The sequence below is a fragment of the Poeciliopsis prolifica genome, unplaced genomic scaffold (genome assembly GCF_027474105.1).
Source record: "Poeciliopsis prolifica strain line A6 unplaced genomic scaffold, Auburn_PproV2 SCAFFOLD232, whole genome shotgun sequence".
Classification (NCBI taxonomy): Eukaryota; Metazoa; Chordata; class Actinopteri; order Cyprinodontiformes; family Poeciliidae; genus Poeciliopsis; species Poeciliopsis prolifica.
The window spans coordinates 67,917-75,465 of record NW_026562607.1 but is presented as its reverse complement, the minus strand read 5'-3'; the positions used below and the strand labels follow the sequence as shown (position 1 = coordinate 75,465).

Genomic DNA, 7,549 nt, shown 5'->3' with positions numbered 1-7,549 from the left:
TGGAGTAAAGAAAAGTAATTTATTTGCTTTCTTTTTCCCAAAAATCATAACTGTCGTATAAGTCTTAGTACAGCATTTAGAACAAAAAAGAAATAACTAATCTGTGTACACAATGAATCATTAGTTAAAGAACATCAGTCAAAAAAAACAAGTTTTAAAATCTAGAAATGTTCTGACTTCAAGCATCAAGTTGTAAAGTATTTTGTAATTTTTAAATAAACATGATTTACTCAAACATAAAGCCAATCTTGCCATTATATATACTGAATTAAACAGAGTCAGGAAGCTGTCAGTGGTTACAGCTCATCATGTAGATCCTGTTGAGAATTTAAAACATTTGAAATGTAATTCAGATTTTCTTCAGTGTACTTTTCTCCTTCAGCAAAGGCCCTCAGTCTCAGCTCTAAGAAGGCCTTCACTCGTCTCATGGCTCGCTCCACCACCATCACCAGTCGCTTTGCTTTTGGATCTGTTTTTGATCCGTTTCACGACTTCCAGACTGGGATGAAGCTCCTTCATCTTGTATTCGAACTGTTCAATAGAGGCTGCAATTCTGTACTTCATTTCAGTCTGCAGGAAGACAAAAGAAGGCCGATGTTTTACAGTAAGTAGAGTTTTTGACTTGTGATTATGATAAAAGTAACATAACCCACCTCTTGTTCAAACGCTTCATTCACTGCTTTCCTGAGGGTCTGCTTGAATGTCTCCTGAATTTACCAGAGAAAGAGCATTTGTGAGAATGTACTTTGTTTACATTTAGTAAGAATAAGAAATTTGGAAAGAACTGAGACCCAAAAGTTGTATGTCATATTGTGTGGAGGCCTGGGAACCCACAATAAAACAGTAAACAATATACTTCTTATACAGAAACAAGGCACAATGGTTATTATTATAACCATTATAATTATTATTATTATACCAAGCCAATGTTTTTTAATCTGATCATTGTCATAAAATGTTGTGATTTGGTTTATTACAAAACAATGCAAGTTACAGAGCAACAAAATGTTTAATAAATAAGAAGAAGGTATTTTGCTGTTTTTTCATAAAAATGTTCGATGACTGAATCAAATCAAAACTAAGTATGAGTGGCCACTGATCAAAAGATGATTCACAAATTGTACATGTGACTTTCGACTGAACCGTTTACATAATTCATTTAAATAAACTTTACCAGATCTTCCTCGGTTTTCAGTGACCTTGCATCATCCAGAAGTCTTGAGAGAGTTTCAAGCCTACTTTGTTCTTCTTTCTGAAGGTACAAAATAAAACTTTTAAAATTACAGAAATGTTTTTGCTGCTGCTGTTGCACTAGTTTATACACATTTCACTTCACATCAAAGTAAAGACACAACATGCACAGCAGTTTTGTGCTCATGCAGGAGACACACCAGGTGAACAAAAAAGACCCACATTCATCTTGACTGATTCCTCTATCAACGCCTTGACACTTTCCTTCAACAAGTCCTGAAATGAGCAAAAACATACGAACAAGTCACCTGAAGAATTGCATACAGACGTGATGCATGAAGGAACGGTATGTGCATTTAGATTTCATTTGAAAGGAAAGAAAATCAAAAGCTGTTTTACCACAGGTTGTTAAATATGAGTAACCATCCGATGGAAAGCACAAACAGCAGAGTCAGAATGAGGAACAAGTATTTGATGACTCTCATAACAGTCCATCGTCTGCCTCCAGCTTCTGCCATGATCTCTGTTAAAATTCTTGATTATCTCAAAAGAGCAAAGTTTAAAATCGAACTAAAGTTTTGTAGCTTAAATATTAATTTACTACTTTAGTAATCTTACCTGTTAGGTGGTTGAAAATACGTCCAGCATAGAAGTCAAGATGCAAATAGGCAAGGTCGCTCTGGTTTCATCTGTTCTCCTGTAAAATATATATACCATTTAATTTAACTAATAAAAGATCATCATCCTTCTGTTTAATTTTGTTCAGGATGGTTGGAGAGCTGAACTCACAAGATGGCACATATGTTGACAATTGTCAAGCTCTCCTTTCAGTCGCTTAATATTGACATAATATGCAAACAATAGAAAGTGAAACTTTCTATTATTTTCCGGATCTTGCTCACGAAAACCTGACTGTCAACTTACAAGTTTCGTACGTGACCAAGCCTGTTGTGGCTGTCAGTAAATGTTTCTCTTCCTCCTGGGTTTTTTTTTCTTGTTTATGACCCATAAAATGTGCTTTCAGTTTTAAAAACAGCTGCGTCATTTTCTCCCATTATCCATTCAGTTCATCGTTGATTCTCCTACAGGTACGATCTTTAAAGATTAGATTTTTTTAAAATCTCATTTTATTTCAATCATGATTTGGTGGTTTTAATCCCTCAGGTTAATCCAATCACAGAAATAATGGCTGCAGCAGGACGTAGAGACTGGAGGCTCTGAGCTTCAAGAAACCCTTTTCCGAATCGTCTCCCTGCTGTTTCTGGTTCACGTTGGTCTGTCACTGGATTTTGAAATAATTCACTGGTAAACTGGATTTTTCTAGATGAAACAAATGTACTTTAGTTTATATGGAAAACATACATAACTGTACCTGCTTTGTTGTCTTGTTTTCTTAGTTTAATAAACGCCATACAGAGAACAAGAGAATCAGTCAGACTCGTGGTAAGTCTCTTTTTGCTTCAATTCTGTCTCAGAAATTCTCCACAACTGTCTGCTAACAAAGTTCATTTTTTCTTAATTAGAGAAAGAAAGTGGTACTGAATATATTTTAACACTTTTGGACCTAGCAAACTCCGTGGAAGAGCTTGTAAGTAATGTGGTTTTATTTAGTCAAAGGTTAAAAAACGGTATTATCTCTAAACACAGTCTTATATTAAATATCTGATCAGTTTTCACATCCACATCTTTTTTCTGTAAATTTCAGAAAGTATTTCAGCAGTTTCTTCAAGAAGCTGTAGATGAAGCATACAAACAAAAGGTGGGTCAGTCAACATTTATGTTACTCATATGGTTTATGATCGTAAGTCACCAAGAAAATATTTATAGAAATGTGAATGCTAAGACTATACAAATGTTTTTTTTTATTACAACAGGTACAAAAAACAGCTGAAGTTGAAGCTTACACACTACAGTTTAATGTGAAGATACTTAACTATTTCCCTAAAATACAGAAATGGAAAAGTGAAGATCCATTGACAAGAAGGATGGCTGAATCCTTGGAGCAAATCTTTCAGATATTGAGCCAATACATATTGTTACGTAAAGATATATACACTGAAAAAGCAAATGAAACAAAACTGGAGAATGTGTTGAAGAATTTATATTCTCAGCTGAAGATTCATGATCCTGTTTGAGTTCGAAGAGTTTTCCTTCCTCTGTTACTTTTGTACTATATCGGGTAACTTCCTACATCTTTTCTCAGATATATGTTCATACTAATAAATTGTTTCACAATGAACACACATTGTGTATCTGCTGTGACGGTGAAGTCTTTTTGAACTTAAAATGAAAGCTGTTTGTGTCTGTTGAACCATTTTTGTGTTAATTTTCACTGCTCTATTGAAATATCATCGAACTGCATCGCCACGTTTTCTGGAAGAGATCCCAATTTTTGAGAACATACAAATAAAAATCATGATTTATGTGATTTATGTTGTGACTGTTTATTCTCATGTTTTAAATATAAATGCACAATTTACCAAGATACCAGATAATGAATTAAATGTGCAGTAATTGGGTTTATTCAACTGACAGGAAGAGATGCATTGAAAAATGTGGCTGTAAAGAAGAAAGGCATTATGGTGGAGCTCTAATAATAATACTAATACATGTAAGTGAAATCAGTTTACAATGTGATTGACTGTAACAGTAAAAACATTTACAGATCAATCAAAATGAAGCTCTAAACAGCTCCACTCTCACATGATACCCGTCAGTCCAGGCTTAACGTTGGATCTTTATGTGACAATTTTAATATTTCTTAATTGACCCAAACATTGCAGACCAATGAAGGATAATTTATCATGACACGAACCTGTTAAGGGAGGAAAGCTGGAGCAAAAACATTTACCCGTTTAACTTTGGCTATTTGTGGTTTTATGGTCTCTAGTGGGTGTTAGGCTTTGTTATGTAACGTGGCACAATATTTAAGCTTGGACATGATGTTTGTTGTTTTAGATTAACTAGATTATTATTTTTGTCTTTTTAGTGTCTGTATAGTTCTGAGTATATTTAAGTCTCTTGGAATTAAAAAGAAAAAAGTGAATGACTCTTTGAATGGGCATGGCCTGAAATTAATGCAGAAGAAAAAAAAAACATCCAAGGCATCTCTTGCGTAAACATATATTTTTTGGCATCGAATCAGACATTTACCTCACAAAAGATAAAATCCCTACGGCTCACACGACAGCCACAAGTTTCTGTTTCTTGTAACATTTAGTTACTTTACAGTAAACGAACGAATGACTGGATGGGAAAAATATGAAGAGCAGGTTTGCAAGCCTGTTCCTCCTCAAATGCTAAGCCAAGGTACAATAAAGAATATGAAACACCTGTTCAAAAAACTAAACTGATGTGTTTCTCATTAACTGAACATGTTTACAACATGGATTCTATCTTTAAGTTCAGATACTGTAATATTACGAAAAACAATTCGGGCTAAAAGAAAAAAAAAATCTGATTTTAATTTCAGAATTCTGACTCTTTGTATGTGGGTATAATTTGAAACCAGAGCAACTGCTTTTGTCGGAAACAATTCAAGATGTTTTCATTCTTTCCAGTCATTCAAGTTTGCTCTGCAGGTTCCTGGATAGACAAGTTTAAATAGATTTTTGGATGCTTTCAGTGAAATGCTTAAGGGAAAACTGTCAACATCCTTTCTGAGAAATCCTGAGAGATAAACAGCTTCCTTGAACAAAGAACAGGTTTTGTGATTAAATGACTTCTGAATAAAGCTGCAAATATGCAATAAAGATTGTAAAGATTGACATGCATGAAAGCTTTACAGCATTTAGCTTAAAAAAAAAAAAAAAGCATGTTCGTCAAAACCAGCATTATCTTTTGATGCTCTTCATTCATGCGTTCAAGAGAACGATATGGTTTGGACGAATAGTTTTACATTTGGGTTCATTTTTCAATAACATTAAATGTTAAACAGCTTCTTTAATTTCACTTTTGCAGCAAAGTGAAACTAAAGAATCAGATCACATGCGAGTCACATCTTGGGAAAGAAACAGCCAGAGGCATTTGAAGGATTGCTGTCGAGTCAGCTCATCATTTCCTCATTCGTCATTCATGCAGACTCTCAGCCAACAGGTAAGGTTTTCACAACTGCACAACCAAAAGCTTCCTAACAATTGGAAACGGTTTTTCTTTTAAGGTTTTCTTCAATAGATCCTGTAACCATTTTTTGTTAGTTTTTAATTTGCAGAAATCATGGCACAATCTGCAAGCAGAGCAGAGACTTCAGCTCGACTCATCAAACTCGTTTCCCTCGTCGTCTGTCTGGTGTTTCTGACCAACACTGCCAGCTCTCTGGATTTTGGTGCTAATCTGGTAAACTGACCTTCACTTCCAAAACTTTTCTACCTAAAACTAAATCAATTTTGGATTTATGTAATTACACTTTTATGCTACAGGTAACTTCCTGTCTGCTACATTTCAGGACATGTACAAGGCAGCCATTCGGACAATGATGGATCAAGCTGTAGGATTTCAGGTGGGTCTGAGTGTTACTCATATGTTGGTTCAGAAATTATGCAAAAAAATAAAAATAAAAATTCTTGTTGTCAAAATACTGTTTAATATTTCTCTGTTAGAAACAAAGACAAGAGAGAGTCGATACCATCTCCAGACTTTTGACAGAAGCACAATCTATAACTAACCAGAAACAACTGGTAAAGTTAATAATTAATGTTTGTGGAAAAACATCACAGCCTTTACCATAAGCTTCTCAGCATGCATCTCATTTCCTGTCAAATGTCCACATTAACTTAATTGTCTGCCTCATCCATTTGTTTTAGGAAACGTTTATGAAAATCTCCAGAAAGCAGTGAATGAAGCATCAAAACAAAAGGTGGGTCTGTTAAACCTTCAAAGGGCACAAAAAGGCATCAGTGAAGTTTATTTATTTTATTCTATTTGATCTGAATATATAACTAATTTAATAATATACATTCATTAGAGAGAGGGGCAGTTGTCTTCCCTGTCAAGATATAGATAAAAGAATTTACAGATTTTTTTATATTGATATTTTATGAGAAAATTAATTTGAGGTTTTCACTAAACTTAATCATGAAAGACAACAGGAATAAATGCTTAAAATATATACCACTTTATGCATTCACCACTATTTCTTAATGTGATAAACTAAACTTTTGATTGCATAAAACTCTGAGGTGGTATATGAAAACTGCTTATCAAAAGGTATATTTATTTTATTTTTTTATTTTTTTACACGTCTAAATTTTCATTTCTATCTGCAGACAGAAGACAAGTACAGAATCTCAGCTGGAGTTCAACAGCTTGATTTGAAGCTGCTTGAACTTTATCCTAAAATACAAGCACTGAAAAAACTGTCAACAGGGGATGATACACTGATACGCTTCTCAGAAAAACTCATTCAAGGTGGCAGGACGTATTATACCCTAAAGAAAAAGGTGATCTCTCCTGAAGCGAAGGACATGGGGAAAAGCCTGAAAGAGGTTTTGAACGTTTTGAAAAAGTCTCACCAGGAGCATGAAGAGCTGTAACCGTTTCTCTCTCTGTGGCCTTATCCTGTTGTAATTTATCAAGCAGGTTCAGTTTTTGTGGATTAATTTCTGTTTTTTTTATCACTTTGATTCTGTATCGTATGTACAACGACCCAACATGAACCTAATGTTTACTATAAAACACCATGCAAGTCCTTTTAAAAAGAAAACATTTTGTTCATTTTTTTTAATGATTCACATGTTTTTAATACTGTGGGATTTGTTATTTTAATTAACTGTGTATTTACTTTTTTCCAACAACAAACAACCTTTCTTCTTATCATTAAAGTTTAAATTTCAGACAACTTGTATATACGCAAGTGTAAAATCTGTTGCATCCTGATTTTATTTTGTGTGTTAGAAATTTGTTTAAAAAAAGAAAAAAGAAAGCACCGCATGACCATGCAGTTCAAACAATTTCAGTGCTCTGGTTTTGAGTTTTCTTGCTACATTTTAATTGTATTGTGCCTGTTGGTGTGTCGCTCCACATGACATTAACTTTGTGTTTTACAAAGTTATGAGGTGTTTTCTGCAAAGCATATTGAGTGAGGAATTCATCCTGTAATTTAAAGTTAATTCATATCAAAAACAAGCACTTTCTACAATTGTGCTTGTAGAAAATTTGAAACCTAAATTTATAAGCTGAACTTCTATTTAAAGTAAGAATGCATTTCAACCTGAGATATTTGTAAATTTAAATGTAAAAAATATCAGTGAATATGTTAAGATCTGATACTCTGCATTTTGTAGCTGAACTGGTCAGATTCAGAGTGCCAAGAGCCAAACATCCATGCAAGTTTCGTGAACGTAATGTGATTGCAGATGAG

The 7,549-nt window shown here is 34.0% G+C and overlaps 2 long non-coding RNA genes across 2 annotated transcripts; one reads left to right on the top strand and one right to left on the bottom strand.

Annotated features, from left to right (window-relative positions):
* Positions 1-512: 512 nt before the first annotated feature.
* Positions 513-1,468, bottom strand: LOC129357236 (uncharacterized). The gene is made up of 4 exons (XR_008605490.1): positions 1,414-1,468; positions 1,175-1,252; positions 654-707; positions 513-570 (listed from the first exon to the last, which is right to left on the bottom strand). It is a non-coding gene; the product is annotated as an uncharacterized LOC129357236 (long non-coding RNA).
* A 4,537-nt stretch (positions 1,469-6,005) lies between these two features.
* Positions 6,006-7,033, top strand: LOC129357238 (uncharacterized). Its single transcript, XR_008605491.1, has 2 exons — positions 6,006-6,046; positions 6,456-7,033. It is a non-coding gene; the product is annotated as an uncharacterized LOC129357238 (long non-coding RNA).
* Positions 7,034-7,549: the final 516 nt, after the last annotated feature.